The 27,204-nt window shown below is 40.3% G+C and overlaps 1 protein-coding gene and 1 pseudogene across 5 annotated transcripts in view; one reads left to right on the top strand and one right to left on the bottom strand.

The window, feature by feature from the left end:
* Positions 1 to 7,182: 7,182 nt before the first annotated feature.
* Positions 7,183 to 27,204, top strand: part of PIK3C2A (phosphatidylinositol-4-phosphate 3-kinase catalytic subunit type 2 alpha) — a 115,500-nt gene continuing 95,478 nt past the window's right edge. For 2 of the 5 annotated variants that reach the window (XM_041729963.1, XM_041729967.1), the window contains exon 1: positions 7,610 to 7,741. The gene's annotated coding sequence lies outside the window, so the exon portion shown is untranslated. Of the gene's footprint in view, positions 7,358 to 7,609; positions 7,752 to 8,617; positions 8,911 to 27,204 lie in introns of those variants that run through there. The other 3 variants (XM_041729966.1, XM_041729964.1, XM_041729965.1) reach the window with 3 other exon arrangements.
* On the bottom strand, positions 18,866 to 19,910 carry LOC121476234 (annotated as a pseudogene).

Consider the following 27,204-nt stretch of genomic DNA (forward strand, 5'->3'; position numbering starts at 1 on the left):
ATCATTGGCCTAGGGATGCTGGGGTGGCTCAGCGGTTTAGCGTCTGCCCTCAGCCCAGGAACGTGATCCTGAGGTCCCGGGATCGAGTCCTGCATCGGGCTCCTTGAGATCACCTCGTTAGTATAAGTGAAGAAAAAAAAAAGACTTGTAGACTAAGTCCTGGTGCACTGCTACCTTTGGAAATCTGATGAAAAAGAAGGAGCTGATAAGAGACTGAGAAGCAGGCAGGAAGTTTGAAGGAAAACAAAGAGGACCTGGCATCATGAAAGTCTAAAGCACAAAGTGCTTCTAGGAAGGAGTGATCACTAGGATCAAAAACTTTTGCTGAGTGGTCCAGAAGGATGAGAGTTGACCTGAATTTGGCAAGGAGCAGGAAAACAGTGATTTGATCAGAGACATTTCAGTATATGGAGGGGATTAAAGCCCCGTGTGGTGAGAAAGCCAGCAAGTATAGACAGTTCTGAGTTTTGTTATAGTGGGAAGCAAAGCCATAATTAAAAATCAGGACCCATCATATGGGACAATGGGTTAAAAAAAATCTGTTAATATATCCATGTGAAAAATTTATAAAGCTCTACAGATTTAAAAAATCTTTCAAAAAAATAAATAAATAAAAAATAAAAATAAAAATCTTTCAGCCACTGACTTGAACAGTTGCCTTTATTGGAAATATTTAAATTCCATGTAGTCCCAAATACCCTGAGCCATTTTGAGGTCTCTGTACCAGTGCTCATGCTTCTCCCTCAGCCCCAAGAATCATTTAATACCCTTACCTAATGATGCCTACTCATTCTTCGGAGCACTTCCTCTTCTCTGGTGGGGCTGGATGCTCCGCCTTTGGCACCAGTGTGCAATTTTACCATAATTTTTACCACAGTGTACTGACAGTTTCTTTTTTTCTTTTTTCTTTTTTTAAAGATTTACTCATTTATTTATGATAGACACATATATAGAGAGAGGCAGAGACACAGGAGGAGGGAGAAGCAGGCTCCATGCTGGGAGCCCGACGCGGGACTCGATTCCGGGACTCCAGGATCGCGCCCTGGGCCAAAGGCAGGCGCTAAACCGCTGAGCCACCCAGGGATCCCCATGTATTGACAGTTTCTTTCTTTCTTTCTTTCTTTTTTTTTTTTGTATTGACAGTTTCTATTTGTGTACCTTTTGTGTGTTTTTTCTTTTCTGCTTTTGGGCCTACTAGACAGTAGGCTTTCCAAGGGCAGGGTCATATTGTATTCATCAATGTTTCCCTTGTATACTGCTTGGCTTCCAGCTGATCTCAGTTAACATTTATTGAACCCAACTGAACCAATATTAGGAGTATGCTAGAAAATCCTGGACTAGAAAAATCCTTGAAGGACTGATAACTTAAAACACCCCCCCACAACCTTAAAACAAGTTTATAACATAAGAACTTAAACCGCTGAGACACCCAGGCATCCCTAGTCCATCTTTTTAATTGCTGCATAGTATTCCACTTTCCATTTCATGACATACCATAGCCTATTTAACCCATTCCCTATTGTTGGAAATTTAGGTTGCTTTTACTCTTTTCCTGATATGTAATTATCATGGGTTGAATTGTGTTATCTTCTCCAAAATTCGTATGTTGAAATCCGAACCCTTAATATCTCCTAATACAACCTTATTTAGAGATTGGTTCCTTATGATCAAGTTCAAATGAAGTCCTTTAGGTTGGGACTTTTTTTTTTTTTAAGATTTTATTTATTCAAGAGAGACACACAGAGAGAGAGAGAGAGGGCAGAGACACAGGCAGAGGGAGAAGTAGGCTCCATGCAGGGAGCCTGATGTGGGACTCAATCCCGGGACTCCAGGATCATGCCCTGGGCTGCAAGCAGGCGCTAAGCTGCTAAGACACCTAGGGATCCCATAGGGTGGGACTTAATACAATCTGACTGGCATCCTTGTGAGAAGAGTAAAATTGGACAGGATATTTTTAAGAGGAAAGATAAGAAGACACAGGGAGAAAACAGCCACCTATAAGCTGAGGAGAGGGCCTAGAACAGATACTTCCCTTATGCCTACATGTTGATCTCAGACTTCCAGCCTCCAGTACTGTGAGACAATAAATTTATTGTTTAAGCTGCTCAGTTTGTGGTACTTTGTTACGGCAGCCCTAGCAAACTAATATGATAACACTTCAATGAATATCCCTATATATCTTTTTTTCCACAAAGATGCAAGCATATTGGTAGCAATCATAGAAGTAAATTTATAGAAAGATACCGCAGTATATTTCACATACCCTTTTTTTAATGTCCTTTCTCCTGAGATGCCCCCTGGGAAACTCCAATATAACCACTTCAAGTGTTACCTCTTCTGGGAGACCTGCTGTAGTAGTCAGCTCCTAGGATGGCTCCCAGTAACCCCCCACCTCCTAGTATTCAAGTCTTTGTATATGCCTCACTTTTGCATATTCCCCGCTTCATGAAGACTTATTGACTCTTTTCTAATGAATAGAGAATGGCAGAAGTGATGGGACCTCACTTTGAAGATTAGGTTAGAGACCATGGCTTCTGTTCAGGATGTTTTCTCTCACACAATCTTGTACGCTCTTGCTCTTTCTTGGTTATTCATGTTGGAGAAGCCAGCTGCCATGTTGTGAGGTAGCCCTGTGAAAAGACCTATGTTTCAAGAGATTAAGACCTTCTAATAACTACGTAAGTAAAAATGGAAGTGGATCTCTCTTCATTCAAGCCTTTAAATGAGACTGGCAGCTGATAGCTTGACTGTAACTTGATCAGAAACTTTGAGGAAGAATCACCTAAGCCATACCTGGATTCCTGACCAAAGAAACTGTGAGTTAATTTTTGTTGCTTTAAGCTACTGAGTTTTGGGGTAACTTGATATGCAGCAATAGATAACTAGTTACTTTCCATCCTCCCCTCTTCTTTCCCGAGCTTTCAAACTTCCAAAATTACTTACATATATCTCTAATAATGCTCACTACATCATTCTTGCTTCTAAATCTCTCTCCTCTACTTGACTGTCTCCAAGGACAAAAGCCCTGGCTCAGCTTTATATTTACTGTCTTACGCAAAGTTCAAGCCACCATCATCACTTCCCTAGATTGTTGCAATAACCTTCAAACTGGGCTGTCTAAATCCTCTGTAGCCTTGCTCAGATATATGCTCTATCCAACCCTAAGAAATCTTTTTAAGATGTAACTTGGATCATTTGAGAACTGAAACCCCTTCTCCTCATTTTTAAGATAAAGACGTAAATTTTTAATATAGTCTCCTAGACATGGCATGATCTGCTTGCCTCACTACCAAATCTAAAGCCACTTCCCTCTTATTCCCAGTACAACAGCAACACTGGCCTCTCAGTTCCTTAGCTGAACTATGCTCCTTCCTCCTTCAGTGTCTTTGCACACACTGTCCCTCTGCCTTGGATGCTTTCTACTGCATCCTCACTCATTTCTATTCATCCTTTAGGTCTCAGCTCAATGCCACTTCCCAGGGAAGGTCTTTCTGCCTTCCATTATAAAGCAAAGAAGCCTGTGATTTTCCTTCACACCACTTACCACAATTTAGATAAATAATTAATTAGGGGTTTAATGTTTGTCTCCCCTGTTGGATTTGGACTCTAAGCTCTGTGAGGGCAGGGACACCTCATCTTGTTCTCTACTATATCCTAGCACAGAGAATAGTGCCTGATATATTGAAAACAGGGACTCAATACTTTTTTTTTTTTTTAATTTTTTATTTTTTTATTTTTATTTTTTTATTTATGATAGTCATACAGAAAGAGAGAGAGAGAGGGGCAGAGACACAGGCAGAGGGAGAAGCAGGCTCCATGCACCGGGAGCCTGATGTGGGATTCGATCCTGGGTCTCCAGGATCGCGCCCTGGGCCAAAGGCAGGCGCCAAACCGCTGCGCCACCCAGGGATCCCTCAATACTTTTTTTTTTTTTGGCTGAATCACAAGGCAAACATTTCCTATTCCTTCTACAAACTTCACATCCTTTCATTATCTACCCATTTGTTTTTTTAAAAAATTTAAATTCTAGTTAAACACAGTTCAATATTGGTTTCAGATGAAGAGTTCAGTGGTTCCTCATTTACATGTAACACCCAGTGCTCATCATCACAAGTGCCCTTCTTAATACCCATCCCCCATCTAGTCCATCCCCCACCTACCTCCTTCCATCAACCCTCAGTTGTTAGGCGTCTCATGATTTGTTTTCCTCTCTTTTCCCCCACCCCCCCATCCTGTATATTCATCTTTTTTTTTAATTTAAATTCAATTTGCCAACATATATTGTTTTTTAAATTCCACATGTGAGTAAAGTCATATGGTATTTGTCTTTTTCTCTGACTTATTTCACTTAGCATTATACACTCTAGCTCTATCCATGTCCTTGCAAATGGCAAGATTTCAGTTGTTTTGTTGGCTGAGTAGTATTCCATTATCTATCTATCAACCACATCTTTGTCCATTCATCAATTGATGGACATTTAGACTCTTTATACAGTTTGGCTATTAAACATTTAATGTTTTTTTTTAAACATTTAATGTTCTTAATGTCATTTATGACAGTGTTATCTGCCTTAGATAGTCATCTCTAAGAAGTAGAAACTATAGGTTTTACATTGTGTGGTATAGGACCCAGCAGAGTTGGGGATTCAGCATTGGAAAAGGAAAGTGAAGACTAGGTTTACTGATAAATGGCCTTTAGTCGCTATTTTATTGCTGTTAAACTCTGCATGGGCTTTTGGGGAGCAGTGTGAAGGTAATAAAGGATGGGTTAGTTAGACCTGAGTTTGGATCCCAGTTATACCATTTAGTATCTGTGCGACTATGGGCAAATTCGTTATCCTCTCTGTTCTTCAATTTCTTAGCTACAGAATGAGGATAGAATAATGGCACTTCTGTTTGAGGTTGTTAGAGGAACTCAATGACTTGTAAAACACTAAGAGGGCCTGACCTTAGCAAATGCTCTAAATATCATTCTCTCTTTTTTAACCTGTGGTAAAACAAGGTTGCCCAATTCTCATTGGGTACTAGAAGTTTGGGAATATTTGTGGTGCTGTTCTCTGTGGGAGGTTAGGATTGGAACACTTAAAAATATAATGCCTCCTCCTCAATTCTTTTCTCTACCTTCAAATCTTAATATTGAAGCTAGTAGGAGAGTGAGAAATGGCTGCCAGCTATGTTCTCTTTTGGTTCCAAATGAGAGCAGCACCAGTTTGTCCTGGAAATTTGTGTTTCTATTGCTGACACATCCATCTTCATACACCCGTTGCCAGAGAGATGAGCTGCTAAGGGAGGGGTACTCTGATTCTTGACACCAGGCAATTTGTGAATGCTGGTTTTTTAGTATCTGGAAAACTATCAAACTCCCTTTCTTTCTCTTCTTATTGGAACCCTTCTGGTCAATCAGAGCCTACTAAATATAGGCCATTTAGAGGCATAATAAAATAATGAAGTTAGAATTACAACAAGAAATTCACCCAAGCAAGGGCTCTCTGCTGCTGGGACGGAGAAAGAATATTTCTCATAAGAAAAAATACAAAAAAGATTGAAAAAAAGTCAAATAGTTAATCTTCCCTCAAGACACAGTGTTCTGTCAAGGCCTCTTCCTTCTTTCTGAAGGCACACTCAGTTCTGGAGCAGAAGCAAGGAAACCAGCTGAGATAAATCGTTTTCCCCTCCCCCTTTAATCTTGGGTAAGAGCTGCCAATTCTACAAATTCCTCCTTTGATGAGAAGATAAAGCAGAACAATGCTGTGGAACTAAACAGATTCCTAAGGGACATTCTTCTAGGGTGTGTAAAGTTGGCCTGGAAGTGGGGGTGGGGAGGGGAGGAAGGGATGGAAAGCTTGGAGTAGGAAAGGTGGGTGGACAAGAGTCAGTAGCCACCTCAAGGAGTGCAGTTGCTTCCTTGAGCAGTTCCTTCCATAGACTCAGAACTCCCAGTCTCATCTCCGGGGAGTTGTAGGCATGTTTATTAGAGTAATTAGAGGGGCTTCATCCACTTCACATCCACTCTACCAAAAAAAAAAAAAAAAAAAGGGGGCGGGGGGGGGAATGGGGAAGAGAGAAGAGAGAAAAAAGATTTCTTTCCCATTATTTGTTGAAAGGAAGTTTCTACTTAGTCTTCTCACAACTTAAAAAAAAAAAGTTGTCGTTGTTGTTGTGGTTGTTGTTTTACTGAGAACTGCAGCCCAAGTCAGTCTACCACATTAGATTGTAAGCCTTTGGAAGGAGTGTGTCCCCTTCTCTCACTGTTTAAGGGACATATTAATGTGATTTTTTTCCTTGTTTGCTTTGGTCTGCGTCCAACATGGAAAGCTTCCAAGAGTTCCCTAACAAGTCCTAAATATGTAAATCGTCATTGTTTGGGGGGGAAGAAACCTGTTTTTGTTAGCTTACAATATTATGAAATGTCACTCCAGAAAAATCTGTTGGGCTTCTGTTGCTTTGTTTTCTTCTTTTCTCCTTGTGTTAAGTTGATTTTTCTTCTTTTACTTGAAAAATTAAAAAAAAGTGTTTTACTTGAAAAAAAAAAGTTTTATTTCGAATCTGGTCCATATTTACAATCGAGTTCAGAGCCAAGCCTTAAATTGTACAGAATTTCCACTGTAATTAAACTATTCAGTGTTCAGGCTTCAAAAAGATATATTCTCCATTACACTGTCAACTGCATCACACAGAGCAGGGTAAATGTATGTTTCTGCATAGCGAAATAAAAATGGTAAATGCAAAACAAATAAAAATAAAAATACAAAAAACTGGAGAATGCTACAGATTGTGGAGTCAGAATTGGAGTTTGAATCCTGCTCCCGGCGTCACCATCTGTGAAATGGGGAGAATTTTCCTATCTGCTCGACATGGTTATGTAATTCTTAAATCGGATATTTAAGGGCTAACCTTTACCAGCGTAATCTCAGTCACTTGTCGGGAGGCAGGTATTCTGGAGATTGCCTTGTGAAGACCCTCTGTGGCGCAGACAGGAGCCGTCTCCGCCTAGCCGGGGGCTGTCATCGGGCCATCTTCCTTACCTGACCGCTGAGCACTACGTGAGACACCCGAGTGAAGGAGCTTCACGCAGTCCACGTGACGGGCTGCTAATTAGACGCTCCGCAGCACCTGATCCACCGTGAGCCGCCGCTAAGTGCAGCTCGGCGTGCAGGACTCCGTATCTTGCCTGTGCCTTTCAAGTTTTCCAGCCGCAAACTAACCTCACCGCGGCCTGGGGCCCAAACCAGGAATCCGGGAACCACGGCCAGGCTGGAGCAGACTTGCTGAGGTCCCTGGAGAGGGCACGGGAACAAGAGTACTTCGCTGGTTGGCGGACGCCCGGCCGGACAGTGGCCGGCTGGGGTCCCAGGAGGTACATCCCCCGCCCCCCGTCCCTTCCTCACCATCCCCCATCCCCGCCGCGGGCTGGTGCTGCCGGGAGAGACGTCCCGAGCCGACTCGGCATTTCCCAGGGGAAGCCGCAGCCCGGCCCCCACCGCCCGAGCTCCAGCCTCGCGGGACGCGCCCGGGCCCCGCCCACCACCTCAGGTAGGCCGTCGGGGCCAGCCAATCCCGCCGAAGCCTGGGCGCGGAAGGCGGGGCTTCCCTGGCCGGAAGTGACGTGCTGTGCTTGGCTGGCCGCGGAGTCCGCCGAGGCTCTTGGCGGCGGCTGAGGCGGCCGGGAGGGAAATGGCTCGGACCGCGGCTGCTGCGGCGGCTCGGGTTGTGGTGGAGGCAGAGGCTCGGGCGCCGTGAGGTGAGGAGCGGTAGGTGCAACGAGGGCCGGTGCCTGGGGACCCGCTGTGCAGGGGCCGCGAGGGGCCCGGGGGCGCCCAGGATGGGAGGGTCCCCTGCCGCGGCCCCCAGTCCCGGGCGCCCGCCTCTGACCCTCTCTCTGGTACTCTTGGCGTCGCCTCAGCCCGACTCACCTCCCCCGGGCCTTGCTTCCACCCAGGCGGTGTCCGGCCGCCCCGCCTGAGGGGCGAGGGGCCCGCGCCCCCCTTAGGCCCCTCTTGGCGGGGCCCCTGGGAGTTAGTTTCGCCCGCAGGCGGAGGGCAGAGCCCCCCCTTGTCCTTCGGTACCGGGTCGGAGTCCCTGAGGCCGGTCCTGCCCTCTTGTTGAATCGTTCGCTTCTGGCGAAGTGTGTGGCACGTCTGGGTCGTCTCCCCGCACCCCCTCCACCTCCTTGTCCCATCTCCAGCTTTGGGGATAATGTCTTTTTGTTTTTTTGTTTTGTTTTCTGTTTGTTTTTCTTCTTCACACTTCTTCCCATTTGCTGCCTTTTTTTTTTCTCCTTTTTTTTTTTTTTTTTTTTTTTTTTTTGCCGCGAATCCACTTGCTTCGGGAGAACAGTATTATTTAAGTGTGTGTTTAGTGCATCATCTTTCCGGGAGTGCGGTCAGATGAAAAATATTTGCTTCACTCTTCCTGAGTGACGGAGGAACAATACAGAATCGAAGAAGGGGAGAAAAAAAAAAAGCACATACTTCTTTTTCCTCACTAAATGGTTTGGCTTTAAAAAGGAGATTCTCTAGTTGTGGAAATTTCTTCGGGGGGGTGGGGCGGGGAGCAGGGCTTCACGAGGGAAATGAGGAAGAAAACTAAGGGAGGAAGAAAGTGTGGGGATAAAGCATGTGGAAGAGTAAGTAGTTCCTTCCCTTCTGTTAATCTGGACAGTGGGTGCCGTAGGGAAGGAGGTCTTCATCTTTGAACAACATTACTTATTATTATTTTTTTAAAAGATTTTATTTATTCATGAGAGACACACAGAGAGGGAGAGGCAGGCTCCATGCAGGGAGCCCGACGTGGGACTCGATTCGGGGTCTCCAGGGTCAGGCCCTGGGCTGAAGGCGGCGCTAAACCGCTGAGCCGCCCGGGCTGCCCAACAACATTACCTATTAAAGAAGTACCCTGAAATTGTTCCAGGTGGGTGTCGGACCACCCTAAAGCTCTGCTGGGAAAATTGTTTAATATGTTGTGTCAAAGCCACAGATTATAAGAGAGGCAGAAAAAAGAAAGGTATCAGAAGAGCCGCAGACATTAGTATAGACGGGGGAAGCCTGTTTGGAGGTCCAGAACACTGATTCCAGAAGAGACTTTGTACCTTTGCCTCCTTGGCTTGTGATTAAGTCTCCACAGGAGACTCCTTTGAGCGTTGTGCCACACTCGGTGTTAGTACCTACTCTTATTCACCACGGCAAATTAGACTGAAGTGCTCTAACTGAGGTCTATGCAGTTGAAGATAGTTGCTTGTTTCATATTAAGACCATTTTTTGAATACCGAAAAGCATTATGACTGAGAATAGAGAGATTTTGTTATTTAGCTCAAATTAATTCAAAAGTAGATATGTAGATATCAAGCATATATATATGTATAACTACTTCTACAAGTAATTTTGCCTGAATTTATTTTTTTTACTTATTTTTTATTGGTGTTCAATTTGCCAACATATAGAATAACACCCAGTGCTCATCCCATCAAGTGCCCCCCTCAGTGCCCGTCACCCAGTCACTCCCACCCCACCCCCGCCCAATTTTGCCTGAATTTAAAGATTCTGAAGCATTTTTTTTTCTTACAAAAATCTGTTTTGTATGCATGTTGCTTGCATTGTTTCTTGGCAAGCAATGTATTTTAATGTTTTCATCCATAGGTTTCACAACCTTTCCTGTTTCATGGAACATAAAAGTTTTCGCGACTGCACTTACAGGAGTTAGTAACTAGAAGTTTAGATAATTAGCTGTGTATTAAGCATTTGATTCTGTTTCTCCCTTCTGCCATGAACGGTTCTAAAATTTTCAGTTGAAGATTGTTACATCAGTTCCATGTCCAGGAATCTTTCTTTAATCTAGCACAATGTTTTTGCACTTGTAAGCACATTGAATAAGTGAACTTACACCTAACAAGGGTGTTGAATTTCTCAAGAGTTCAGAGTTCTTATCAGAGCATCAGACCAAACTATTCAGAGCAGCAGTGCAAAGGACTTTTTTTCTTTTTTTTTTTTTCAATGCTTTGTAACTTGTTACTTACTTTGATAATGTAAATTATCCATTTTATTATATTTGCCATGTTAATGCAGGTAAATGATAAAGGTGAATGTTTCAGTACATTTGATTTGTTGTAGGAGGGCTAAGCATTAACCTTCTGAAAGATTTTGTTTTCAGAGGGCCTGCAAGGATGCCTGGCACTACAGTGGTTTGAGGGATAGAAAAAAATGAGACACACAGATTATGACAGTATGGTTATAAGGGCAGCAGTAGTTCCAAAGTATTGAAAAGAATGTGATCACATGGGCTGGAGAAGGGGAATGAGTGGATCTGAGGAAGGGTGATGCTCAAGTTGAGTCTTAAAGGATTAATTTCTTCCTTAATGAGAGTGGAATAAAGGTGATCAAGTTCTGGGGCACCTGGGTGGCAGTCAGTTCTGCATCAGTCAGTTCTGCATCTGCCTTTGGCTTAAGGCAGGATCCTGGGGTAGAACCCTGTGTTGGGCTCCCCACGTAGGGGGGAATCTGTTTCCCCCTGTACCCCTCCCCTTCACTGGTACTCCCTCTCACTTTCTCTCAAATGAATAAATAGAATCTTAAAAAAAAAAAAAAAAAGATGACAGAGGTTCCAGACCTTGTTGTGATACTACCAAGCAGTGAGACACTAAGCAAGAGGCTTACTCTGGTATCCATTTTTTTTATTTGAGAGTTTATATCTAAATGCTGTCCAGTAGAAATACTAAATGAGAACCACATATGTTAAGATATTTTACTTTTTTTTTTTTTTGATAAGTCTTTGAAATCTGATGTCCATCTTACACTTAAAACATCACACTTTGGACTAGCCACATTTCAAGCACTCAGTAGCTGCTTGTGGTTAGTAGCTAACATATGGAACAATGCAGATAGGCCGTATAAAAGCTCTGCTTTCCTATGGTGGATTCCTGCTTAAAAAGGAAAAGCAACTCCTGTAAGAAATATATTACCAGTAATTTGTAATTTCTCATCATTTTGATAATAGTCATACTGAATCTTTTATTGGAATTATGGTCATACTTGGGAATGATATTGTTATGGGATATCTTTCAGGTTGTTCACAGGGTTAAGTTTGAGACTAGAAGAAAATTTGTTTTTCCTGTTCTCTGCTGGAGTCACAGTTTTGGTAACTCGGTGCATTTATATATGTGTTGTAGCCTTTTTGTCTACAATCTGTTATTTATAACTGATGGAGCATGCACATTGATAATTTAGGCAGTTAGCAAGGAGGTTTATACAATTTTAAACTGCATTTTGGGGTTCTTAAAATTTTTAATTTAGCTATTTGGGTACAAAAGCGAGTGGGATTTTTTTTTCCTTCTTCTTCTTTTTTTTTTTTTTTTTATTATTTATTTATGATAGTCACAGAGAGAGAGAGAGGGCAGAGACATAGGCAGAGGGAGAAGCAGGCTCCATGCACCGGGAGCCCGATGTGGGATTCGATCCCGGGTCTCCAGGATCGCGCCCTGGGCCAAAGGCAGGCGCCGAACTGCTGCGCCACCCAGGGATCCCCTTTCCTTCTTCTTTTAAATAGGTTTATGGTCCTCACTTTCCAGATGAAGAATTCTAGTCTCAGGAAGACTAAGTAGCTGGATCATGACTACAGTTAGTGAATGGCAGAACCAGGTTTTGAGCCCTGATATGGTGGGGTTCAAGCCTCTTGTTTTGCTTCCCTGTTCCATCCACACTGGCTGACTGCATATGGGATTTTTAAACACTCTTGATTTTAATAGATTCGAAAGCAATTATTATTGGCTTAACAATATTTATCTTTTTTTTTTTTTTTCAATTCTTTACATCCAACGTAAGATAACCAAGAGTTGCATGCTTTTCCCCACTGTGCCAGCCGGGTGCCCCCTCAGTAAAGAGTTTAGATCTTAAGCTGTTAATGTAGGAAGAAGGGGATGAGGTTTCAGGGACAGTTATTTCAATGCATATGGAACAACTTGGGGGAAAAACTTAGAGAAAATAAGATAGAGGTTTATGGAAGGATTTGCAGGTTTGTTTGAAAAGATAAGGACAGACTGAGGTGAAGTAAGAGATGAGAATAAGTTGACCTCTGCAATAAAGAACTTACAGGCCAGTGGACAGAACTTTTATATTATTTGAGTAATTTAGGAAATCTTAGCACAGACTATGAACTTGTTGCTTATGTAGTGTGATTAAATTGGCTAATTTGAATTTCTCCACATCCTTATCAACACTTATTTTCCATTTTAAAAATTTTAGCCATTCTAGTAGGGCATCTCATTGTGGTTTTGGTTTGCATTTCCTTAATGCGTAATGGTATTGAACATCTTTTCATGTGATTATTGGTGATAAGCTGCCTTTTTAAGAAAAAGATTTATTTAGAAAGTAAGTGAGCGTAAGTGGGAGAGTAAAGAGGACTGAAGGAGAAGTTCATGACTGTAAACGAGCAGCAGAGTAATGCTAGTGAAATGAGTATAGATTTGATAAGGAGTTTGAGTATGAGAAAGGAATAGACAATGATAAGAAAATTGGTTAAAAAATTTGCAGTATGGGAAACTTAGTTGAAACAAACTATTTAAAAAATTTTTCCTATAAAAACAGAAATTGGCAACTTATCTTTTGAAAATATGTCAGTGGAGCCAGGAAGGCATTAAGTATTAAGGTTCTGTTATGGGGGCATAAGACGACAGAGTGTATGACTCTTGATTTTGGGGTTGTGAGTTCCATCCCCATGTTGGATGTGGAACCTACTTTAAAAAAAAAACACTAATAAAGTTCTGTGGCTGTGGAGAGAGAGGGGAAAAGCAAAGACAATAGCCTCTTTCAAGATAAAAGGGTAGGGACAATGAGAGAAGACAATGGAGGGAAATGAGTGCAGATACTTTGCCTTCTGGTGAGGTGGGAAAAGAATGTGGATGTTGAAGTGATAGACACAGAAAAAATACCTTTCTAATTAGGAAACAGGAAAACATTTTTTCAAATGTTTTATTTGTAGTTAGGGAATTATGGGAAGCATGTATTTTCCCCCAAGATAAGCTCTGAAGGAGACCTAACTATTATCTATAAACAAAACCATAGTGCTGTGAGTATCCATAACCAGGTTGATTTATGAAGTCACTGTATATGTGTTCATAACATAATTTATAACTGTTCTAACCTTTCTTTTTAGTTTAGGCTAAATACGTTAGACTACAGTGCTGAGTTGGGAAAAGGTGGTCTTTGGCTTCCAGAATGTAGCCTGGATCTCATGACATTTATCAGATAGGAATTCTACTTGTATTGAAATATATAACATGACCCTGTAACTATTTAGAGATTTAAAAAAAATCAGATTTATTGAGGTATAATTTACTTATAGTAAAATTCATTTGTTTTAGGTAGCAACCTTCGAAATTAAGAGAGAGTGACAGCATTTAACTGCCACCACCACAATTAAGAAACAGAATATTTCTATTGCTCCAAAAAGTATCCTTATTCTCCTTTGTAATCAGTCCCTTTCACTTACCCTCTAGACAACTGATATTTTTTTTTAACTTTTTAAAAAAGATTTTATTTATTTATTCATGAGAAACACACAGAGAGAGAGAGAGAGAAGAGAGGGGCAGAGACACAGGCAAAGGGAGAAGCAGGCTCCATGTGGGGAGCCAGACGTGGGATTTGATCCCAGGACTCCAGGATCATGCCCTGGGCTGAAGTCGGCGCTAAACCCCTGAGCCACCCAGGCTGCCCAACAACTGATATTTTTTATTCCTATTTATTTTTTGCTTTTCCTGAATGTCCTGTATATATTCAGCCTTTTAAAAAATGGTCATCTGCAACTCAGAGGAAGTCATCCCTCCCCCAAAATTTGTTTTTAGTTTCTTTATTTAGTAATCTACACTCAACGTGGGGCTTGAACTCACGACCCCAAGATCAAGAGTCACACACTCTTCTGACTGAACCAGCCAGGCACCCCAGCCTTTTGAGTCTGACTTTTACTTGGCATAATGCTTTTCAGTGAAACACCACATTTTGTGTATCCATTTTTGATAGACAGTTGCATTGTTGCTAACTTAGCTATTGTGAATACTGCTATGAGCATTAGTGTACACGCTAATAGACACTTTTGGATGTATTTATCTAGGAGTGGAATTGCTGGATCATATGGAAATTCTATGTTTAATTTATTGGGGAAACACTAAAGTGTTTCCAAAGTGGCGGCACCAATTTACATTCCCATCAACAAAGTATTAGGGTTTCAAGTTCTCTGCATCCTTAACAACACTTATTTTCCATTTTTAAAATTTTAGCCATTCTGGTAGATAATGAAGTGGTATCTCATTTGTGGTTTTGGCGTGTATTTCCTTAATGAGTGAACATCTTTTCATGTGATTATTGGTGACAAGCTGCCACATTTTTTTTCTTTTTAAGATTTATTTATTTTAGAGAGAGAGTGAGCATAAGCAGGAGGGGCACAGGGAGAGGGAGAGAGAATTTTAAGCAGACTCCATGCTCAACATAGGGCTCAATCTTAGGACCCTGAGATCACAGCGTGAGCTGAAACCAGGAATCAGACATTCAACTGCCTGTGCCACTCAAGTGCCCCAGTAAGCTGTCTTTTTTTTTTTTTTTTTTAAAGATTTTATTTGTTTATTCATGAGAGACACAGAGAGAGAGAGGCAGGGACACAGGCAGAGGGAGAAGCAGGCTCCACGCAGGGAGCCGGATGCAGGACTCGACCCCAGGTCTCCAGGATCACGCCCTGGACTGAAGGCGGCGCTAAACCACTGAGCCACTGGGGCTGCCCATTAGCTGCCTTTTTTTTAATGGTATGAGTATACTGATTTCCAATACTTGGAAAGATGTAATACATATGTGTATTATTAGCTGCCTGTTATAAACTAGGCATAAATATATTATTTGGTTTATTATTTTTTAAAGATTTATTTATTTATTTATTTATTTATTTATGAGAGAGGGGGGGGGGCAGAGACACAGGCAGAGGGAGAAGCAGGCTCCATACCTGGAGTCTGATGTGGGACTTGATCCCGGGGCTCCAGGATCTCACCCTGGGCCAAAGGCAGGCGCCAAACCGCTGAGCCACCCAGGGATCCCCCTATTATTTGGTTTAATCCTGACAACACAAATACGATCTTTTAAGATAAGAAAACTAAGACAAAAAAAAAAAAAAAAAACCAAAAACCTAAGGCAAAGGGAGATTAAGTAGTTTGCCTAAGATTACACAGTTAAAGAGTTCTGATATTTGAGCCTCAAGTCTTGTTGCTGCATCATTTTCTTTTCCTTATTATCACTGTTCTGTAAAACTACCAGTTTAATGCAGTTAGTATCATTTGAAAACAAGATTTTCTTAGCCATAGAAATTATGGAATTTTGGAGGGAAATTCTAGAATAATGTCAGTTTTTCATTATTATTCCCTGTTTGGGGGTTCTCTGTTGTAATTCAGTTTTATGTTTTCCTGTCTTAAGCTATGTTGGAAATGGAGGCATATATCATAACATTTAGCACAAAAGCTTACTGTTATTTGTCATGTTGGAATTGGGGTAATGTCAGAGTATATTTAATGATTCATGTTAAATGAATGGACAATAAAGTAGTTCAAAGTTCAGTAATTATCTTGACAAAGCAGTACTACTGTTGGGATTTTGAGTTAAATTGAAAACTGCTTTGTCAGTAAACTATCTTTTAACAGGAATCTCCTGCTGTAACTGTATTTCCCATCCCATGCCCCCTCCCAAACAATGATACAGATATGCAGATATAGAATGCATTCTTGATGAATGCCCTGTTGAGAATCTTTTATGTGAAGATTCTATTTGTAGAATATTCCTCCTAAGAGCTGAGGGTAATATAATGACTGTCAGGGAGAATCAAGCCCTTTATTAATTGCTTGTAGTACTTGGGCAAAGCATAATTATAAAGTGTGTTATGGAGGTTAAAGAATGTGGGAGCTGGCTAGGCTTATCCATCTTTAAATTTGGGAAGCTTAAGAAGGCTCTTGGCTTTTCCCATGACTCACCCCTTATGTACAGGTTATCATTCCAATTTCATCTTTTCCTTGACTACACCATTAAAAATAGTATCCCCTCCCCCCAATTAAATCATTCTTTATGACATCACTGTTATTTCCCTCATTTCTTTTACTGTCTAAGCTTAACGTCTTTGCTTGTTTAAAGGAAACCATTCTTCATATCTCCGTTGCTGCCAACCTCGTTCAAGTCATTTCTAGTTGTTTTCTAGATTATTTCAGTTATTTATTAATTGGTCTCCTGGTTTCTGTTTGGGTTTTCCTTATGTCTTTTTTCTGCAAAGCAAATGGAGATCTTTGAATGTTGTAAAGCTCACATGAATGTCTCTTACACACCTTTTTTTTTTTTCCTATCACACCTAATAATTGAGTGTACAGTGTTTTTCCTTCTTGGAAATACAGTGCTTAATTATAGAAAGTTCATATCAATAAATGTAGATTTTAGAATATTTTTTGAGAGAATATTTTTGATTTTTGCTAATTGAGTTTGGTGATTTAGCTTATTTTTATCAGAAAACATTCCAACTGAAAAGAAAAAAGTTTCACTAAAAATCCAGAGTAAAATTAGGTTTAAATAAAAAAGCTTGATTGTGTCATACCCTAAACTAGAAATACAGGTGTATATCTAACATATCTAAATTTGGAGTAAAGATTTAAATTCTACTAGTCATTATAGAAACTTACCTGTTTTTTTTTTTTTTTAAGAAAAAAAAAAGACACCTGTATTTTTCTGTATATTAGATTGATTTGACCCTAACTCCACAATTACCAGTAAGAATTGAAGCCACTTCTTTCCAAGTAGTCGCTTAATCTACATTACTCTGTGATCATTCACTAATATATTTTTATCCTTCTTGGGCTTCACTAAACTTCTTAGATTTGTTTGGTTGATGTCTTTCTTCACTTGCAGAAAGTTCTTCAAATATTTTTTCTGTTTCATTCTTTTTTTTTCTCTCCTGGGACTCCAGTTATGTTAGACCATTTGAAATTGTCCCACAGACATGCTGTTTTCTCTCCCCTCTTTTTTTCCTCATAGTTTGGATGTTTCCTCTTGATTCGTCTTCGGGTTTGCCAATCTTTTCTAATGCTGTTCAGTCTAATTCTTCATTTCTGATTTATTTTTCTAGTATTTCTATTTGATTCTTTTTTGTTGTTGTTATTTGTGTCATTCTGCTGAAACTGCCACCCCCTCCCTTCGTGCATCTTCATTTTTTGTACTACATTTAGTATTTTCATCCTAATTATTTTAAAGTTCCTCTTTGATAATTCCAACATTTGGGCCATCTCTGTATCTGCTTATTTTTACTGTTTCTTTGACCATGGATCACATTTTCTTAGTCTCATAATCTTTGATTATATATTAGCACAACCTAAGTTTCTTTTATTCTGGCAGGCCACTAAGTTGAGAAAGTCTGATTTGCAAGTAAGATGGGTCTGTACTTTGTTGTGACTTTAATTTGATTCAGTTTACCACTGGGTTGAAGTACTTTGGATGACACTGATGACTTTCTCTTCAGGAGTATTTGGGATCTGAACACTGATTTGATTCTAGAGATTTGTTTTACAGCCTAGCTGCTAGTTTTTTGTTTGTTTGTTTTTAGGTTGCTGGAAAGTCTCTTTGTTCTCTATTTTGTTCTTGGTTTTCTGTGTCTCAGAGATCTCTACCTTGCTGCCCTTAGCCCAGCCTCTGGAGGGCATCTATCTTTCATAAAGGGCTAGAATACTTTGGAGCGCTTTTTTCTCAGCTCTCCTGCCCCATCTCCAGCTATTGGTAGCCAAAAGTTTGGACTGCCTCTGGTGGATCTTTCCCTCCTTACCTGCCAGTCCTCCTCTGGAGGGTGACTGCCTTATTCTTCAGGTAGGCTCACATGCTTCAGGGGGAGCTCTTTCAGCTCTTTTGCCCTGTCTCCATCTTTCAGGGAGGTGCCTGAAAGTTATTGTCATGACTTCAGGTCTTTAGTTTTACATAGGTAACGCCTCAAGATTCATCTTCAGTGAAATTGCTCTGTCGAGCCCAGGGCCCATATTTCTAAGCAATAAGCAGACATGAATTATATTGTCCAAAAGTACTTCAAAATAGTAATGTGTTTTGGTCTGACGGAGAGGACCATGTGGCTCTGAAAAGCAATTCTTAGAGTAATACATAATTTTATTCCCTCAAAGAAAGAAGTTAATGGTTTATAATTTGGCACATTTAAGATGACTTCCAAATACTTTAAATGAAAATGATGCAGTAAGAGTAGCTTAGAGGGCAGCCCAGGTGGCTCAGCGGTTTAGCCCAGCCTTCGGCCCCGGGGCGTGATCCTGGAGACCCGGGATCAAGTCCTGAGTTGGGCTCCTTGCATGGAGCCTGCTTCTCCCTCTGCCTGGTCTCTGTGCCTTTCTCTCTCTCTCTCTCTCTCTCTCTCTCTCTCTCTCTCTCTCATGAATAAATAAATAAATAATCTTTTCTTTTTTTTCTTTTCTTTTTTAAAAAGAGTAGCTTAAAAATCTATGGTATTTCTTTTTTTTTTTTTTTTTTTTTTTAAAAAGACACATTTATTCAGCGTCATGATCAGACTATTACATTTAGCAATCAACAGCATGGGTGCAAAAAAAAAAATCTACATTAAAACCCTTTGTTGGAATGCTTTACACTTTCCACAGAACAGAAACTAAAATAACCTGTTATACAATTAGTCACAAATACAGTCCTCGAGTTTTTTTGCCCATACACATGAGTATTGTCTAAAACATGTCTTCTTTGTAGCAGCTAGGCCCTGCCACCACTGTGCTTGGCTGAGTTCACAAATCTGTTGTAACCTGTAGCTTCCCTGTCACTTCTCTGGCTCTCCTCTCCTGCTAAGCTTTGTTTCCTGGCAGTAATTAAAACCTTCTGCCACTGCCATAGCTGCTGCTGCTGCTGGAACCGCCATAGCCACCTTGGTTTCGTGGTTTGGCAAAGTATTGGCCTCCACCACCATAGGGGCCAGAGCTTCTGCCTCCAAAATTTCCTCCTTTCATGGGTCCAAAATTTGAGGATTGATTGTTGTAATTGCCAAAATCGTTATAGCTTCCGCCACCTCCAAAGTTGCTTCCGTCGTTACCAAATCCGTTATAGCCATCCCCACTGCCACCGTATCTACCACCACCTCGACTGCCACCGAAGCCACCTCGACCACTGAAGTTCCCTCCACGACCAAAGTTGTCATTCCCACCAAAACCACCTCCACGACCACCACCAAAGTTTCCAGAACCACTTCGGCCTCTTTGGCTGGATGAAGCACTAGCCATCTCTTGCTTTGATAGGGCTTTCCTTACTTCACAGTTGTGGCCATTCACAGTATGGTATTTTTGAATGACAATCTTGTCTACAGAGTCGTGGTCGTCAAAGGTCACAAAAGCAAAACCTCTCTTTTTGCCACTGCCTCGGACAGTCATGATCTCAATCACTTCAATTTTCCCATACTGTTCAAAATAATCTCTTAGATGATGTTCTTCAGTGTCTTCTTTAATGCCACCGACAAAAATCTTTTTCACAGTTCAGTGGGCACCGGGTCTTTGAGAATCCTCTCGGGAGACAGCCCTCTTTGGTTCCACGACTCTTCCGTCCACCTTGTGCGGCCGGGCGTTCATGGCCGCGTCCACCTCCTCCACGGTGGCGTACGTGACGAACCCAAAGCCTCTGGAGCGCTTGGTGTTGGGGTCTCTCATTACCACACAGTCTGTAAGCGTCCCCCATTGCTCAAAATGGCTCCTCAGACTCTCATCGGTCGTTTCGAAGCTCAAACCTCCGATGAAGAGCTTCCGCAGCTGCTCGGGCTCTTTGGGAGACTCTGACTTAGACATGACGGCGGTGGGAGGGGAGACTTTAACGATGCTTACTCGGCGGCGTCCAGGGGCAGCAAAAATCTATGGTATTTCTTAGTTTAGAAATACTCATTTTTGGTAAGATATTTTTATGTACTTTTAAGTATCTTACAGAATACTTGAGGCACTCTACAATAAAGAATTGCTTCCTAATCTGGTGCATATTAGATTAAATTTCATTTATTTGTTTAACAAACATTTGAGGGTTTCCCTGGGTGGCGCAGCGGTTTGGCGCCTGCCTTTGGCCCAGGGCGCGATCCTGGAGACCCGGGATCGAATCCCACATCAGGCTCCCGGTGCATGGAGCCTGCTTCTCCCTCCGCCTGTGTCTCTGCCTCTCTCTCTCTCTCTGTGACTATCATAAATAAATAAAAAAAATTAAAAAAAAAATTTTAAAAATAACAAACATTTGAATGAAAGCTTGCTTGTTCTAGGGTTGTTCTAGGTGCTGGGAGGATATAGGATGAGCCTAACAGATAAATCCTACCTTCATAAAATTTATAGCCTAGAGGGGGAAAGCTAGACAATAAAATATATCTGTAAAATCTATAGTACATATAGCCTAGAGGGGGAAAGCTAGACAATAAAATATATATGTAAAATCTATAGTACATTGGATTGTAGTAAATGCTAAGGAGATGGTGAGTAAAGTGCATAGGCAGTGGAGTTAGGAAAAGTTGCAGTTTTAACTTGATTATCAAGGAGGACTTTACTCCAAAGTCACCTTCTCAATGAAGATGTGAAGGTGAGAGCACGCCATTCAGCTATCCAGGGAAGAAGAGCAGTCCAGAGGGAACAGAAGAGCAAAGGCTCTGAGTGAGAAGTATGTACTTGAGGGAACAAGGAGGCTAGTAGTTGGACAGTAGCAGAGAAGAGAGTTATAGGAGAGAAGTAATAGGGGACCAGGTATTAGAGTGCCTGGTGGACTGTTGTAAAGATTTTGCCTTTCCTTTGAGTAAGATAGGGAACTGTTGAAAGTTCTGAGAGGAGGGGTAAGAAGATCTAAGGTTTTCAATATCACTCTGGCTGCAGTGTTAAGAGTGGTCTGAGGATGGAGGGTGGAAGTTTGGCAGAAACAGATTGGACAGCTATTCAGTAATCCAAGCAACAGATAATGGCTGGTCTAGGATGGTAGCAGGAATATAAAGAAAAAATGCTCAGATTCAAGAAATATTTGAAGGTGGAGCCTATAAAATTTTATGTACATATCAATAACTATTTGATAGTTACCATCAAACTTTGGCTGCCTTCCTGACAAGCTATAATTGGATTAAGATTTTCTAATCCAATTCAAATAAAATAAATTTGCTGGATATACCATACATTGGTGATAGTGTGCAGTCATCTCTTGCCGATAGAACTATGTATTTTTAAATGTTGTATTTTATTTTTTTAAAGATTTGTTTATTCATGAGAGACACAGAGAGGCAGAGACATAGGCAGAGAGAGAGGCAGGGTACCTGCAGAAGTTCGATGTGGGGCTCAATCTTGGGACTCCGGGATCACGCCCCCAGCTGAAGGCAGATGCTCAATGGCTGAGCCACCCAGGTGACCCTTAAATGTTGTATTTTAAAATGCAATGATTTTTTTTTTTTTTACATAAGTCATGTTATGTACAATGCCCATTAGGTGATTCACAGATCGTGAAAATCTGAGAAATCATAATTTTTGTTGTTTTATTTTGCAGTCTTACCCTTTCTCTATATCCATTAATGAGTAAGAGCAGTGTCCTTAATTTAGCTGATATATTGGCAAATGAAAAGGGACAATATTGCTCTTATTTATATTTTTATGACATTATTTAAAAGTTGAGCTTTTTATGTTCATATAATTTGCCACATGTGAATTTAAAAAAAACCCCACAGATCTATTAATTGTAGGTGTTGTTAATTTTCACATCCCATGTATAATATAGTTATGAAAATATGTAAAATATTTAAATTTAAAACATAGGGAGTGGATTCTTTTTTTATTGTGAAATAACCCACAGAAAAGTGCATAAAGCATATATGATTATTTAACAAGTAATTGTAAAACAAAGACTTGTGTAGGGATGCCTGGATGGCTCAGCAGTTGAACATCTGCCTTCGGCCCAGGGTGTGATCCTGGAGTCCCAGGATGAAGTCCCACATCAGGCTCCCTGCATGGAGCCTGCTTCTCCCTCTGCCTGTGTCTGTGTCTCCCTCTCTCTCTCTCTGCCTCTCATGAATAAATAAATAAAATCTTTTTTAAAAAATAGACTTGTAAACAATCAATAAGTTATGAATCAGAACATTGTATTTCATAAGTCCCAATGTACTTATCCTTGATCAGGAATCTCTCTATCCCTCCATGAATAACCACCATGCTAACTTTTGAGAATCCTTTCCTTTTCTTCACAGTTTTACCATTATGTAAATATTCTTTTTTTCTTTTTTTAAGATTTTATTTATTTATTCATGAGAGACACAGAAAGAGAGGCAGACACACCGGCAGAGGGAGAAGCAGGCTCCATGCGGGGAGCCTGACGTGGGACTGGATCCCTGGTCTCCAGGATCACACCCTGGGCGGAAGGCAGGCGCTCAACCGCTGAGCCATACAGGCGTCCCTGCTGTTTTTTTCTTAGAGTTCTAGTTTGTTCATTGGTATTACTATATAGAATTCCACTGAATGAACTGTGATGTAAGAAAAAACAAATATTTGGTCTTTGTGCCTGGTTCCTGTCATGCAACTCCTAAAGCCCTTGGAATTTCCAGTTTCTTTTGTATGCTAATGAAATTAATAGTGTTTGGGATCCCTAGATAGCAGGATGTAGCTAGTCGCCAGAAAGACTGAGGCATGTTTAGAGAATTGGAACTTTCAGTTTCATCCTCTGACCTCTGGAGATGAGAGAGGAAGTGGAGCTTGAGCTAATGACCACTTCCAGGTTAGTTCCTATATGGGACTGTTGTGAGCAATGTTATTTGAAGGTTCTTATGATTATCTTTCTTTTTAATTTGTAAAAATTATTTATCTAGGATTTGAGTCCTTTTGGTTATGTGTTAAATATATCTTTCTGTGGCTTGTTTTATCTTTGGTGTCTTTTGATAAATAAAAGTTCTGGATTATAGTCAAATTTACTTTTCTCTTATGGTTAGTGCTTTCCATCTTGTTTTAGAAATTTTTCCCTTTTCTGATTCTGGGTTTTCTTTTCACAGTTAGACGTTTGGTTTGCCTTGAGTTGATTTTTGCTTATGGGGAGAAGTAGGAATCCATTTTCTTTTCCCTCCATTTGTTCTAGCTTCATTTATTGAAAAGGCAGTTCTTTCTCTGTGTTCTGATATGCCACTTGTCTTAAATCAGGTGTCTCTGTATGTGTGTTTCTGTTTTTGACCTCAGCCTGTTACTAGATTTCTCTTCCTGCATAAATATCATATTATCTTAAATAAAATTAGTTTTATAAGTCTTTATTGGGTAGAGCAAATCTTCCTTTGTTCTTTTTTTTTTTTTTTTTAAGATTTTATTTATTTACTCATGAGAGACAGAGAGGCAGAGGCAGAGGGAGAAGCAGGCTCCATGCAAGAAGCCCCATGTGGGACCTGATCCCAGGACCACGGTGTCACGCTCTGAGCTGAAGGCAAATGCTCAACTGCTGAGCCACCCAGGCATCCCTACCTTGTTCTTTTTCAAGAGGGTTTAGTTATTTTGGCCCTTTTGGTTACTGAATACACTTTAGAATCACCTTGTCAATTTCTATTTCAAAAGCCATTGAATTTTGCTTGGGATTTCATTGAGCCTATAGATTTCAGGAGAGGTGACATCTGTATAAAATTAAGTTTTCAAGTTTGTAAACATGGAAAAATATCACTTACATTCAGATACTCCTAGTATTTGTCAGTAAAGTTTTATAATTTCCCCCACAACTTCTTGTTACATGTATTGCTAGTTAGGGGGTTTTATGTGTATTACTGTAAAGACTATATTTTTGAACATTGCCTTTTTAAACCATTTGTTGTAGGTTTATAGAAATACAATTGATTTTTGTATATTGGCATCATTTCCAATAATTTGCTAAAATCTAGCATTGCTATTATCTATATATTCTTTTGAGTTTTTATCTGCACACAATACTTTATTTCGTCCTATTTAACCCTAAATTTTCTTTTTCTTTTCTGTGCTGTCTAGGAGTCTATAAAAGTGTTGAATAGAAGTGGTGGTGGGCATCCTGGTTTTTGTTCATGGTTAAACAGGGAAGTTTTCAGGATTTTATTATTAGATAAGATTTTTTTGTTGCTATTCATGGTCAAATAAGGAACTTCTGTTCATAATTGGCTAAGACTATGTATTGAGATCACCATATGCTTTTTCTATTTTGATTCTTTATGTGGTAATTTGCATTTTTTAAAAAGATTTTATTTATTCATGAGAGATGCAGAGAGAGAGGCAGAGACAGGCAGAGGGAGAAGCAGCCTTTTTTTTTTTTTTTTTTTTTGAGAAGCAGCCTTTTAACTAAGGTCTGTCCTACCATTCTTGGTACATTTTTAAAGTATATCATTTCTAATTGTTCTACAATTGGAAAACAATATTTCATAGATAAATGTGTTTATAATCGGCCAAATAGGATTACAAAATTACAAAAAGATTAACTATTTAAGTGTAAAAAAAAAATAGAATCATAAAGCCAAAATAACCCATGGAATTTCTAGTTAACCTCAGCATAAAGGCTATGATTCGAAGCCATGAAAGAATATTTAAATACATATTCATTAAAAAAAACCTTTTTGGTAAACAAGCACCACATAATTCCTTCATTTCTTCAATAAATATTTATTATTGGGTGTATACTAGATGCTGAAAAACAAAATAAAAATAACCATTAGGGGTGCCTAGCTGGCTAAGTCAGAGGAGCATATATCTCTTGATCTCATGGTCCTGAGCTTGAACAACAGACTGGGTGTAGAGATTACTTAAATAAACAAACTTAAAAAAAAAAATTAACCACTAAAAATGCCGGTGGAGGCACAGTTGGGTTAAGGATATGCCTTCAGCTCAGGTCATGACTCCCAGGATTGAGTCCACCATCAGGCTCCCCACTCAGCGAAGAGTCAGCTTCTCCCTCTGACCTTCCCCCTCTTGTGCATTCTCTCAAATAAATAAATAAATAAATAAATAAATAAATAAAATCTTTTTAAAATATGAATGAAAAAACAATAAACCTACAGGCACATGGGTGGCTCAGTTAAGTGTCTAGCTCTTGATCTCAGCTCAGGTCTTGACCTCAGGGTTGTGAGTTTAAGCCCTGAGTTGAGCTCCATGCTGAGAATGGAGCCTATTAAAGGAAAACAATAAATCCAGAAAAAAATGTTTGCTGTGCATTTAACAGATAATTTTACTAATACATAACGATTCATAAAGAAAAATCCTATGAGAAAATGGACAGAGCCCCAGTGGCTCAGCGGTTTAGCACCACCTTTAGCCTGGGGCCTGATCCTGGGGACCCGGGATCCAGTCCCGCATCAGGCTCCCCGCCTCAGTCTCCCCGCATGGAGCCTGCTTCTCCCTCTGCCTGTGTCTCTGCCTCTCTCTGTGTGTGTCTCATGAATAAATAAATAAAATCTTAAAAAAAAGGAAAGCTGTATGTTACCTATGGGACTTAAATTTTTTCTTCCCCATGAGACTCCTGGGTGGCTCAGTGGTTGAGCGGCTGCCTTTGGCATAGGGTGTGATCCTCGGGTCTGGCATTGAATCCCACTTTGGGCTCCCTCCAAGGAGCCAGCTTTTCCCTCTACCTATGTCTCTGCCTCTCTCTGTGTGTGTCTCTTACGAATAAACAAAAAAAATCTTAAAGAATTTTTTTTCTTCCCCTAAAAATTAACTAATAGACATTGGAAATATTTTATTTTATTGACTTGAGGGAAAGGATGATATTCTGGAAGATACATTTTTCCTTATCATCCAGAAATTAATGATGCTTGTTCACCATGCTTTTTGTTCCTTTCCTTATTAATTCTAGCTGTAAGTTGTCCAATAGCCACCTTTGGCTTTTGAACACTTGAAATATGGCTACTCAAAGTTGAAATGTTTAAGTGTGAAATATATACCATGTTTTGAAGACTTAATATAAAAAAAGAAGGTAGTGTCCCATTCATATATTTATATTGGTTACCTAGGCAGCCCGGGTGGGGCTCAGCGGTTTAGCGCCACCTTCAGCCCAGGGTGTGATCCTGGAGACCCAGGATCAAGTCCTACATTGGGCTCCCTGCATGGAGCCTGCTTCTCCCTCTGCCTGTGTCTCTGCCTCTCACTCTCTCTCTCTCTCGCTCTCGCTCTCGCTCTCACTCTCACTCTGTGTGTGTGTGTGTGTCTTTCATGAATAAGTAAATAAAATCTTTAAAATATATGTGTATATATACATATATATATAAATATATATATAGGGATCCCTGGGTGGCGCAGCGGTTTGGCACCTGCCTTTGGCCCAGGGCATGATCCTGGAGACCCGGGATCGAATCCCACATCAGACTCCCGGTGCATGGAGCCTGCTTCTCCCTCTGCCTATGTCTCTGCCTCTCTCTCTCTTTGACTATCATAAAAAATAAATAAATAAATAAATAAATAAATAAATAAATAAATAAATAAATAAAATAAAAAAAAATATAGGTTACCTATTGAAGCAACAGTCTTTTGAATATATTGGATTAAAGTATATTGAAGTACATCATTAATAATTTCATCTGTTTCTTTTAATATAGTTGTAAAAGATTTTAAATTTGGTATGTGACTTACATTCTGTTCCTATTTAATAGTGTTACTTTAACCTATCGTCACTCAACAAACACCTGAACATTCTTCCATTTTTTTCTTTTTGACACAGTTATATAGTGCTTAATACCAAAGTACTTGGTTACTTTTGGCAGATGAATTCTTTCCTTCCATGAATCAGAGATAGGAGAATGTTGTCTACTGGAGTTTTTCCTTTATTTATTTATTTTTTAAAATTTTTATTTATTTATGATAGGCACACAGTGAGAGAGAGAGAGAGGCAGAGACACAGGCAGAGGGAGAAGCAGGCTCCATGCACCGGGAGCCCGACGTGGGATTCGATCCCGGGTCTCCAGGATCGCGCCCCGGGCCAAAGGCAGGCACCAAACCGCTGCGCCACCCAGGGATCCCTGGAGTTTTTCCTTTTAGAACAGATGAAACTACTCTCTCCTATTTTTATTTAAGATTTTTACTTTTTATTTATTTATTTATTTTTAATCCTTTTTTTTAAGATTTTATTTATTTATTCATGAGAGACTCAGAGAGACACAGGCAGAGGGAGAAGCAGGCTCCATGCAGGGAATCCCACGTGGGACTCGATCCCAGGACTCCAGGATCACACCCTGGGCCAAAGG

The sequence above is a fragment of the Vulpes lagopus genome, chromosome 15, assembly GCF_018345385.1.
Source record: "Vulpes lagopus strain Blue_001 chromosome 15, ASM1834538v1, whole genome shotgun sequence".
Lineage (NCBI taxonomy): Eukaryota > Metazoa > Chordata > Mammalia > Carnivora > Canidae > Vulpes > Vulpes lagopus.